The sequence below is a fragment of the Lampris incognitus genome, chromosome 2 (genome assembly GCF_029633865.1).
Source record: "Lampris incognitus isolate fLamInc1 chromosome 2, fLamInc1.hap2, whole genome shotgun sequence".
NCBI lineage: Eukaryota > Metazoa > Chordata > Actinopteri > Lampriformes > Lampridae > Lampris > Lampris incognitus.
This window is the reverse complement of record NC_079212.1, coordinates 83,685,172-83,698,717: the sequence shown is the minus strand read 5'-3', so window position 1 is coordinate 83,698,717 and position 13,546 is coordinate 83,685,172.

The window sequence follows — 13,546 nt, the reverse complement described above, 5'->3', positions numbered from 1 at the left end:
AACCGGAAGCGGAAGTGCATTATCTGACCCCTCGCTTCTTCCCTTAAAGGTACACCGTCCTCTTAGGTGAATGTCTCTCGATATATAGATGTGGGTCACCACAACATGATATTTATATCATACTGTCATATAAATATACGTTATTTATATCATACTTTCATATAAATATACATATTATTTATATCATACCTCCATATAAATATACATGTTATTTATATCATACTGACATATAAATATACATATGTTATCTATATCATACTTCCATATACGTAAATATACATGTTATTTATATCATAGTTCCATATAAATATACATGTTATTTAAATCATACTGCTATATAAATGTACATGTTATTTATATCATACTTCCATAAAAATATACATGTTATCTATATGATACTTCCATATAAATATACGTTATTTATATCATACTGCCATATATATCATGCTTCCATATAAATATACATGTTATTTATATCATACTTCCCTATAAATATACATGTTATTTATATCATACTTCCATATAAATATACATGTTACTAGTAAGTGACCCGCAACCAAGTTGCGGTGATCATGACGTTTATTCGCTATCCACCCGTCTAAATCTCCCTACTCTTCATCCTGCCAGCTAACCGCCTTCCCCCTGCCCCTAACCCCCCCCCACTCCAACTCCATCCCCCCAAATGCTCAGAATCACCTGAAACGCCGAGAAAAGTGGTTTTTAGCCATTTTTAGAAAAATGCATATTTTGCATAATTATGCATAATTATGCATAATTTTAATTTTCTGGGATTTTTCCCTTACTCTCTGAGACAATACCTACCACCTCCAAAAAGAATTAGGATCATAAATGCTTTAGTTTTCGGTCCCGCTATCTACACTAACACACACACACTAACACCACACACACACACACATTCCGAAAATATATGAGTAGAAGGTGCGAAAGTAGCCACACCTGTACGACACGTCACAGAGAGGATACATACCACCGTCTCTTCAGTTTATGTTCTTGCAGAGCCAGCAGGCAAGAGCATCTCTTCCTCGTCGTCGTCAGTCAGTGTCGCACGCCATGACAGAAGAGTGTAAACAACACGCAAGCATTGTGGGTAATGTAGTGTTTCACGGACAGTTTTACAGGAAACTGCAACGCGGAAGTGCGCTCGACTGTGGAAACCCAAATGACTGCGGACATTCCTCGTGGAGTCCGCTCCGCGTACGTTCCGCCCGAGTATGTTTGGGCCTTTAAATCTGATTCATCAGATAAGACACTCGGACACTTCCGCGCGCGCAACAGCGGACAACTTTATTGTTCGTCAGACCCGCCAAAACCCGAACCGCCCGCACGCGCTGATTTCCATTCAAAAACAGAAAACTTTATTGAGTTCACTTCACGTGACAGCCGCCATATACGCCCGTGCTCGACCCATGCAAATGCGACTGTGACGTTGTGGCTTATTTCACGGACGCTTTGTATTTCCAGCGCTGCTCGCTGTCTCCGCCCGGTCGCCATCCAGCAACCCGTTAAGAACGCGAGGTTTGTGCGGACGGCGGAAAGAGCCGAGGCGTGACGTAGCCAGAGCTCGCCATCTCGTTGAACTGCTCAGGATTCTGAAGGGATTCCACATATTTTATGCATATTCCGCATATTATGCATAATTTTAATGTTTTGCTATTTTTTATAGGTGCCCCTGATCATCCCCGATAACCTCCCAAAAGAATCAAGGCCCCAAGTGCTTTAGTTTGGCCGTTTATAGACTCCCACACGGACACACACCACACACACATTGTGAAAATACAGGAGTCGATTTATATCATACTTACATATAAATATACATGTTATTCATATCATACTGTCATATAAATATACTTTATTTATATCATACTTCCATATAAATATACATGTTATTCATATCACACTGCCATATAAATATACATGTTATTTATATCATACTTCCATATACGTAAATATACATGTTATTTATATCATACTTCCATATATAAATATACATGTACTTTATATCATACTGCCATAAAAATATACATGTTATTTAAATCATACTGCCATATAAATATACCTGTTATTTATATCATACTTCCATATAAATATACATGTTATTTATATCATACTGCCATATAAATATACATGTTGTTTATATCATACTTCCATAAAAATATACATGTTATTTATATGATACTTCCATATACGTAAATATACATGTTATTTATATCATACTTCCATATAAATATACGTTATTTATATCATGCTTCAATATAAATATACATGTTATTCATATCATACTGTCATATAAATATACGTTATTTATATCATACTTACATATAAATATACATGTTATTCATATCACACTGCCATATAAATATACATGTTATTTATATCATACTTCCATATACGTAAATATACACGTTATTTATATCTTACTTCCATATATAAATATACATGTACTTTATATCATACTGCCATATAAATATACATGTTATTTAAATCATACTGCCATAAAAATATACCTGTTATTTATATCATACTTCCATATAAATATACATGTTATTTATATCATACTGCCATATAAATATACATGTTGTTTATATCATACTTCCATAAAAATATACATGTTATTTATATGATACTTCCATATACGTAAATATACATGTTATTTATATCATACTTCCATATAAATATACGTTATTTATATCATGCTTCAATATAAATATACATGTTATATTTCGTACTTACATATAAATATACGTTATTTATATCATACTTACATATAAATATACATGTAATTTATATCATACTGCCATATAAATATACGTGTTATATGTCATACTTATATATAAATATACGTTATTTATATCATACTTACATATAAGTATATATTAAAATGTCTGGATGAAAAAAAATCAAACTACAATGTTTAGCAGGTATGTAGAAACGATGGTATGTGGGAATATATTATTATTACTATTATTATTATTATTATTATTATTTTACACTGAACCAACAGAATAAAGGTCAGATGAAACATGACAGCTGAAGTGTCATGTTTCATATTGTCATTCATAACTTGTGTTTGACACGTCAGACGTCCCTCCCTCCTCGTGGTAGACAGCAGATGTGACACCTGACTCTCACGAGCAGCAGAAACGTGTTTATTTGTGTGTTGTGTTGTGTTGGTCAGCTTGGTTGTCTTGGTTCCTCTCAGTGGCCTTCATGTGTAGCGTGTATATCAAGGTAGCTGCAGGCTGAATGGACGGAGGGCTGCTGGGGCGGCTGAGCAGTGACCTGCATCCTCCACCTGCTCAGCCCACAGGGGGCAGGACTGCAGCTGTGTCCTCGCATGACCTTTATTTGTTAATACCGTCACCATGCATCCCTGTGATCTGACTTTGTCGCCGCTGACCCGGCTGCAGATCACAGACAGGAGGCGGCCCTATGTGTTTACTTATTTCATTGCACATAATTTCAGTAAGCCTTCGGATGATTTGTCTGCGTTCTCACTCATCTGTCACGTTTACATGGGGTTTTTTTTCCACGGGGTGGGGGTGGGGGTGGGGGATCTGGGATTATTAGCAGAGCTGCGGCAGGAGGAGCTGAGGACAGCGAGGTACAAAAGGTTTCGTTATTCACACTCTGGCCCGGGTCCTGTAGTGGCCAACACAGGGACGTCCTGACTTCCCAGTCATCACAAACCGCTGTGACAAGCGCTCACAGGGAGCGCGCGGGACGTCCAGGTGACAGGATGCTGGGACGGACCAGAGGTTTTCACAGTCACCAGTACGATTCAGACTTCTCTTCCCTGATGGGCGTGCTGTGCTCCTACACACACGGTAGCTCTTCATACGCGTGAGCATTAAACTGGTACTGCATGTGTGATGTAGTGCATGTATGATGTAGTGCATGTACGATGTTCTGCATGTACGATGTACTACATGTATGATGCACTGCATGTATGATGTACTGCATGTATGATGTAGTGCATGTGTGATGCACTGTATGTATGATGTAGTGCATGTATGATGTAGTACATGTATGATGCACTGCACGTATTATTACTACATGTATGAGGCACTGCATGTATGATGCACTGCACGTATGATTACTATATGTATGATGCACTGCATGTATGATGTAGGTCATGCATGATATACTGCATGTATGATGTACTGCATATAAGATGTACTGCATGTATGATGTACTACATGCACGATGTACTACATGTATGATGTAGTGCATACATGATGTACTGCATGTATGATGTACTGCATGTATGACGTAGCACATATATGATGCACTGCACGTATGATTACTACATGTATGATGCACTGCATGTATGATGTAGAGCACACATGATGTACTGCATGTATGATGTACTACATACACGATGTACTACATGTATGATGTAGTGCATGCATGATGTACTGCATGTATGATGTAGTGCATGTATGATGTACTACATGCATGATGTACTACATGTAAGATGTGCTACATACATGATGTAGTGCATGTATGATGTAGTGCATGTATGATGTACTACATGTAAGATGTACTGCATGTATGATGTACTACACGAATGATGTACTGCATGTATGATGCACTACATGTATGATGTAGTGCATGCATGATGTACTACATATATGATGTAGTGCATGTATGATGTACTACATGTAAGATGTAGTGCATGCATGATGTACTACATGTAAGATGTACTACATGCATGATGTAGTGCATGCATGATGTACTGCATGTATGATGTAGTGCATGTATGATGTAGTGCATGTATGATGTACTACATGTAAGATGTACTGCATATAAGATGTAATGCATGTATGATGTACTACATGCACGATGTACTACATGTATGATGTAGTGCATGCATGATGTACTGCATGTATGATGTAGTGCATGTATGATGTACTACATGCATGATGTACTACATGTAAGATGTGCTACTTGCATGATGTAGTGCATGTATGATATACTACATGTAAGATGTACTGCATGTATGATGTACTACATGAATGATGTACTGCATGTATGATGCACTGCATGTATGATGTACTGCATGTATGATGTACTACATGTATGATGTAGTTCATGCATGATGAAGTGCATGTAAGATGTACTACATGCATGGTGTACTGCATGTATGATGTAGTGCATGTATGATGTACTACATGTAAGATGTACTGCATGTATGATGTACTACATGCATGATGTACTGCATGTATGATATACTGCATGTATGATATAGAGCATGTATGATGTAGTGCATATATGATGTGCTACATGTAAGATGTAGAGCATGTATGATGTAGTGCATATATGATGTACTACATGTATGATATACTGCATGTATGATGTAGAGCATGTATGATGTACTGCATGTATGATGGGGGATTAGGATTTGATGAAGTGTTGTCAGTTTGGTACACTGCCATAAAAGCTGCAGAAAGTCATGTTTTTTTTGGTATTTACAGAAAATCTATAATTGGATTATGGAAGTGAAGTTAACTTGTGTAAAATGCTCCTCAAAATGACTCCTTCCTTCTTCAGCTTAAGATGCACAAAAGACCAGAGCTGTTTGAAAAAAAAAGACTATTTTACTTTCTACATTTGTATGTTTTACTGTGCAGAACTTCCTGCTAGTATTCCTGTTAGTATTCCTGCTAGTATCGTTTGTACTAATCATTTGCAGATTAGAGACCAATCTGCGCTGTCTTGAAAAAATCTACCAAATCACTGGTTGAAAATGACTTCACATCTAACTGACAGTCATGTATGTCAGCTCAGATCAACTCATGACCCGGTGGTTGGCGTGGACGCTGTGTTCTTGACTCCGCTCCGTCACAATAGCTGGAGAAAAGGATTTACAGAGTCCATTATAATTAAGGGCTTTGTTGCTTCCAAGTTGGGCCGGACTGTGAGAGCTGTGAGAGGAAGTCCTCCAGGGTAGGGAAGGCTGTCCTCCTCCCCAGGTATCTTTATGGTGTGCAGGGCAGGACACCTACAAGCCCCGGCAAGGCGCCGAGCGTCCATCAGGCCCACTAGATTGTCTCTCACCACCGTCTATGGCGAAGCCTAGCAATAGCATCCTCCAGACCAGATGGTGTGCTCAGACTACTAAGATTTAAGTGACACCTGTCACTGAAAGGACATGATGGCAGAAGTGACCCACCGCTGGCCAGCACGCGCAGGAAGTTTAGCACTTCCAGTCCCATCGCAGGTCGAACAAAATGTCAAAATAAAAGCAAAATGTGCATTTATTAAGGCTTTAAACCTCAAGTTCTGCCCAAATATTCTCATCAATACCTGAATATGCGTGTGTGTGTGTGTATATATATATATATATATATATATATATATATATATATATGTGTGTGTGTGTGTGTGTGTGTGTGTGTGTGTGTGTGTGTGTGTGTATTTGTATGTGTGTGTGATATCTCTATGTATGCACATGATACATATATTTATGTATGTAAAGCCATGCTTGCTTACACATGATGCCATGTCACATGATAATCCTGGTGTCACTACTACTGTAATGATAATAAAAATAAAACATGTTTCAGATGCATAACAGTGAGTTTTGTAATGATAATAACAATAAAACATGTTTCTGATACGTAACAGTGAGTTTTTGCTGTGGCAGCACTGAAAGCAGTAATGGGCCACAAAGCACACAGCAGAAATACATAAGACAAGCAGAAAGCAAAAGTAGACAGCAAAGAGGAAAGTGCAGGTGCAGAAGACCTTCCATGTAAGACCTGCTGAGGTGGCTGGACAAGTGAAATGGCAGTTCTAGCAGCAAGGCTGACAAAACACTGACAAAACACTGACAAAATCGTCAGGAGAAAAAGAAATTCCATTTATATTTATTGAAAAAATACGTGATTATACTTTAAAAACAAAAAATATATTTTATTCAGATTCATATTCTGTTATATCAGTGCTGCACGTCTGGATTTTGTTTTCATTTCCAGAGGACGGAGGGTGTCTGCAGAGCTACACCTCACACAGAAATCCAGAATGAATCACGAGCACCAGTTAGGTGTCCGATTGTGTTATTGATCCTCGGTGGTCCGTCTTGTCTCGTACGCTTTGTTGAACTGTCGCACTCGATCACATGTCAGAACATCTCTCCCACGATCCTTCATCCCGTCCTCACGAGTGTGAAGACAAGCCTTCCCCGAGCAGTTCCTCTCCAAACCTTCCCCGAGCAGTTCCTCCCCAAACCTTCCCCGAGCAGCTCCTCTCAAAACCTTCCCCGAGGAGTTCCTTTCGAAACCTTCCCTGAGGAGCTCCTCTCCAAACCTTCCCGGAGTAGCTCCTCTCCAAACCTTCCCTGAGCAGTTCCTTTCGAAACCCTCCCCGAGCATCTCCTCTCCAAACCTTCCCCGAGCAGCTCCTCTCCAAACCTTCCCCGAGCAGCTCCTCTCCAAACCTTCCCTGAGCAGTTCCTTTCGAAACCTTCCCTGAGGAGCTCCTCTCCAAACCTTCCCCGAGCAGCTCCTCTCCAAACCTTCCCCGAGCAGCTCAAGCAGTTCCTCTTCAAACCTTTCCCCGAGCAGCTCCTCTCCAAACCTTCCCCGAGCAGTTCCTCTCCCAATCTTCCCCAAGCAGTTCCTCTTCAAACCTTTCCCCGAGCAGCTCCTCTCCAAACCTTCCCCGAGCAGCTCCTCTCCAAACCTTCCCCGAGCAGTTCCTCTCCCAATCTTCCCCAAGCAGTTCCTCTCCAAACCTTCCTCGAGCAGTTCCTCTCCCAATCTTCCCCAAGCAGTTCCTCATCAAACCTTTCCCCGAGCAGCTCCTCTCCAAACCTTCCCCGAGCAGCTCCTCTCCAAACCTTCCCCGAGCAGCTCCTCTCCAAACCCTCCACAAGCAGCTCCTCTCCAAACCTTACCCAAGTAGCTCCTCTCCAAACCCTCCCCAAGCAGCTCCCCTCCAAACCTACCGGAGTAGCTCCTCTCCACACCTTCCCCGAGCAGCGCCTCTCCAAACTTTCCCTGAGTAGCTCCTCTCCAAACCTTCCCCGCGCAGCTCCTCTCTAAACCTTCCCCGAATAGTTCCTCTCCAAACCTTCCTCGAGCAGTTTCCCGAGCAGCTCCTCTCCAAACCTTCCCGGAGCAGCTCCTCTCCAAACCTTCCCCGAGCAGCTCCTCTCTAAACCTTCCCCGAATAGTTCCTCTCCAAACCTTCCTCGAGCAGTTTCCCGAGCAGCTCCTCTCCAAACCTTCCCCGAGCAGCTCCTTTCCAAACGCAGCGCCTCTCCAAACCTTCCCCGAGTAGCTTGTTATGTCTGCACACATCGACAGTGCTGCATTTGATTTGGTGCTGTTCAATTGTGCTGGGATCGATTGGTGATGCCTGCGGGCTCTGGGTTGTTTCATCGGGTCTGCCTGTGATGCTGTGCCAGTCTAAATAAAGAATGCCACGGAGAGGTTGTGTCGAGCGACAGCGCTGTGTCCTGACGTGTTTTCTAAATACAATATTGGCGACGAGGATGGCTGATATCTCTCTCCCACCACATGCCCCCTTCCTGGCATTACCTGGCGAGCCTCCGGTACCATGGACCCGCTGTCTACATAGTTTTGAAAATTACCTCATAGCCTCAGGGCTCGACGGCGTGAGCCAGGCTAGGAAGACGGCTCTGTTGCTACACTGCTTGGGAGCAGAGGGTCATCGTGTGCTCGGGACTCTGGGGACCGTCACAAACTTTGACGAAGCTGTGGGACTTATGAGCACCCATTTCGCTGCTCCACAGAGTGCCCTCCTTCGGCGATTTATATTCCGTCAGCGACACCAACTGCCTGGTGAGTCTGTGCGGCAGTACGTAGCTAATTTGCGAGGGCTAGCTAGCTCATGCAAGTTTGGCGCGCTTCAGGACGAGATGGTTCGCGACCAGCTAATCGAACACACCAACAACGCAAAGGTGCGTGAGACTCTCCTGCTGGAAAAAGACGATCTGCTGCTGTCCAGGGCAATTACCATCGCACTACAGGTTGAGGGAGCAGCTGAGTGTGCTGCTGTGCTAAACACACAGCAAGTGGCCAACTCCAGTCAAGCTGCCAACGACTCCTCCCTCTACTCACGGCTGCCCCTCGGGACGCAACCCAGCCAGAGCGAGGCGGGCGCCGACTCCACTGGGGACGTCTTGCAACTGCAACGACGGCGTTCTCGGCCCCACCCTCAACAGTCCTGTGGTAACTGTGGGTCTCGGTCTCATGTTTCAAGCGCTCAGAACTGCCCTGCCCGTGGCCAGACATGCCGTAGCTGCGGTAAGCACAATCACTTTGCCAACGTCTGTCGATCTTCCCCGGCTGGGTCAGAGGGCCACACCCCCAGTCTTCAACCGCCGTCATTCATAAGGTGAGCTCTGGGCCAGTGTCATTCAAATCATGCACAGTCAACATTAATGATGTGTGCATCCCCCTGCTGTTGGACACCGGTGCAAGTGTGTCTCTCCTGAATGTTGATACCTACAGTCAATTTTTCAGTTCACTGCCACTGTCCGCACCCTCAGCTGTCCTCTGTGGGTATGGTGACTCCAAAATCGATCTGGTTGGCTCTCTCCAAGTGACTGTCCGCTATGGAACCAAGCTGGTGCCCAATGCAGTTTTTCATGTGGCACGCCGTGGGGCCAACCTGATGGGCCTGGACCTGTTCTCCGCTCTGGGGTTCTCCCTCTTAGACACAAGGGGGCAGCAATCCTGACTGTTGCCACACCTTGGCAGCAGAAGTGGCCATCGCTGTTTATGGGGCTGGGCTGCCTCTCCGCCTTCGCCCATCAACCTCTCCTCAACCCTGCTGTGAAATCTGTCATCCAACCACTGCGCCACATCCCGTTGGCTCTCCGTGATGGGGTCTCCGCCGAGCTGCAACAACTGCTGGAAGCTGGCATCATTGAACTGGTGGACGCGTCACCTTGGGTCTCAAACCTCGTGGTGGCTAAGAAGAAGTCGGGGGGCCTGCGTGTCTGCGTCGATCTACGTGCAGTAAATAAGGCAGTGGTCCCTGATAAGTATCCACTGCCCACCTCAGAAGAACTCACTGCACAGTTCTATGGCTCTGAGGTGTTCTCTAAGCTCGACCTCAGACAGGGGTACTTACAGGTGCCCCTCCACCCCAGCAGCCGCAACCTCACAGCCTTTGTGACACATGCAGGAGTGTTTCGCTACACCAGGATGCCTTTCGGTCTCAGCTCCGCCCCTAGCTGCTTCCAGAAAATCATGGTCTCCGTGCTGGCTGGCATACTGGGCGTTGCCATTTATCTGGACGATATAGTGGTACACGGGCCCACCAGTGAAATCCATGACAAGCGCCTCAACATGGTCTTCGCAGCCCTGTCCAAGTGCAAGCTAACTCTCAATGCTGAGAAATGTGTCCTCTCTGTGCCAGCCATCGAGTTCATGGGGTTCCGGCTGTCAGCGAGTGGTGTAACTCCACTACAATCCAACGTGGATGCCATTCAGGCCATCCCTGAGCCCAGCTCGGCCGCCCAGGTCGCCTCCTTCCTGGGTATGACAAGTTACTACCTGAGGTTTCTTCCCCAGTACTCTGCGACCACAGCCCCCCTGCGCCAGCTGCTGCGTAAGGACGAGCCATGGGTGTGATCAAAGGCATGCAGTGACGCTGTGCGTGATCTCAAGACTCAACTGACTTCACCACCAGTGTTGGCTCACTTCGACATCTCCAGCTCCACCTTTGTGACCTGTGACGCATCAGCCACAGCGATAGGGGCTGTGCTGTCTCAAACCCAGAACGGTGTGGAGAAGCCCATCGCCTTCGCCTCCCGTGCCCTCAACCTGACCGAGCAGCGGTACTCCGTGGGTGAGCGTGAGGCGTTAGCCTGTATCTGGGCTTGTGAAAGGTGGCACCTCTACCTCTATGGCCGCTCCTTCACCCTCAGGACAGATCACCAGGCCCTGACAGCGCTGCTGTCCACATCTGGGACAGGCCACAAACCCCTGAGGCTGCACCGCTGGTCTGACCGCCTCCGCCAGTACAACTTCAGCCTGCAGTTCACCCCAGGCAGAGACAATGTTGTCGCCGACCTGCTCTCTCGCTCTGTCTCCACCCCAGCTCCACAGACGGACACTGACTGTGTGGAAAAGGACATTGTCCAAATGCTACACACACCCCTCCAGGCCACTGTCTCTCTGCAGGAGCTGAGGGCAGCCTCCGAACAGGACCCTGTCCTCTCCCAGCTCCGCACCTACATCCAGAACGGCTGGCCTCACAAGGTCCCAGAGGAGCTGGCTGCGTTCGCCCGAGTCAGACAGGAGCTCTCCTGCTGGTACGACACCTGCGTGGCACGTGGGTTTTGCACAGTGGTCCCAGCTGCTCTCCGTGCACGTGTTTTGAATATGGCGCATGAAGGCCACCTGGGCATTGTGAAACTGAAACAGCACTGCCAAGACCTGGTGTGGTGGCCGGGGATAGACAGAGATATTGAGGCTCTGGTGAAGGACTGTTCTGCCTGCCTTGTGAGTGGCAAGACTGGCCACCAGGCTCCCCCACCCCTGCAACCTCTCGCCTGGCCCTCTCAGCCCTGGGAACACCTGCAGTTGGACATTTGTGCTGAGATCCATGGAGTTCCCCAACACCAACGCTTCATGGTGGTCGCCTACGATCTACACTCAAAATGGCCTGAACTCACCACTTCCGGCACTGTGACCTCACAGATCATCATCGACTTCCTGGACTCTCTTTTCTCTCGCTGGGGCCTCCCAAAGACCATCATCACTGACAACGGCCCTCAGCTGGTCTCTGCTGAGTTCACTGCTTATCTCGAAAGCAAGGGCATCCGTCATATACGCACTGCGTACTACCACCCCCAGGCCAATGGCGGCGTTGAACGTTTTCACCAGTCACTGAAGAACGGCCTCAGAGCACACATGGCCCAAGGGTGCTCTTTCACGCAGGCCATCCGTCACACTCTGCTGCACTATCGGGCCACACAGCACTCGACCACAGGCGTCTCCCCAGCCTCTCTCACGCTAGGCCGGGAACTGTGCATGCCCCTTGACAGGCTCCGCCCCTCCACACCCCAGGCACCTCCCTCTGGGGTCAGAGCCTCAGTCACTCGTCAGCAGACGCGGATGAAGCAACGGTTTGACGAGTCAAAACGAACCAGGGTGCCAGACATCAATGTGTCAGACTGGGTCAGGGTCCGCAGGCCCCACAGGGACAATAAAATGGCTTCATACTGGTCCTCTCCTCTCCAAGTCACCCGTCAGCTGGGCCCAGCCACTTACCTCCTCAGCAATGGCACTCGGTGGCACTCCAGTCGTCTATGGAAGGTGTCAGCTCCGCCACACACAGCTGGTGACACAACCTTAGCCATTCCCTCAGCATGGCGAGACGCCCCGGGGCTTCATGCAGCTCCTACAAGGGCCCCAGATATTCCTGGGCCTCAGCTTCCCCTGCCTTCTCCCTCCCCACCTCGGCCTGCCCAAGCTCAGGCCGCCCCCCGACCTGTTCGCACACGTTTACGCCCTGGCCACCTAGAGGACTTTGTGTCAACCTTTCATGTTTGAAATCCTGCCGGGGAGGGGGGGGGAATGTTATGTCTGCACACATCGACAGTGCTGCATTTGATTTGGTGCTGTTCAATTGTGCTGGGATCGATTGGTGATGCCTGCGGGCTCTGGGTTGTTTGATCGGGTCTGCCTGTGATGCTGTGTCAGTCTAAATAAAGAATGCCACGGAGAGGTTGTGTCGAGCGACAGCGCTGTGTCCTGACGTGATTTCTAAATACAATATAGCTCCTCTCCAAACCATCCCCGAGCAGCCCCTCTCCACACCTTCCCCGAGCAGCTCCTCTCCCAAACGTCCCCGAGCATCTCCTCTCCAAACCTTCCCTGAGCAGCTCCTCTTCAAACCATCCCCGAGCAGCTCCTCTCCAAACCTTCCCCGAGCAGTTCCTCTCCAAACCTTCCCTGAGCAGTTTCTTTCGAAACTCTCCCCGAGCAGCTCCTCTCCCAACCTTACCCGAGCAGTTCCTCTCCCAACCTTCCCCGAGCAGTTCCTCTCCAAACCTTCCCCGAGCAGCTTCCCCGAGCAGCTCTTCTCCCAACCTTCCCCGAGCAGCTCCTCTCCAAACCCTCCCCGAGCAGTTCTCCTCCCAACCTTCCCCGAGCAGTTCCTCTCCAAACCTTCCCGAGCAGTTCCTCTCCCAACCTTCCCCGAGCAGCTCCTCTCCACACCTTCCCCGAGCAGCTCCTCTCCCAAACGTCCCCGAGCATCTCCTCTCCAAACCTTCTCCGAGCAGCTCCTCTCCAAACCTTCCCCGAGCAGTTCCTCTCCCAACCTTCCCCGAGCAGCTCCTCTCCAAACATTCCCCGAGCAGCTTCCCCGAGCAGTTCCTCTCCAAGCCTTCCCCGAGCAGCTTCCCTGAGCAGCTCCTCTCCCAACCTTCCCCGAGCAGCTCTTCTCCAAACCCCGCGCAGCGGTCGGCCAGCGAAACAAAAAGGTGTTACTGGCTGCTCTGTGCACCAATTGAAGCTATTCACCACTGCCCCCAATTCAC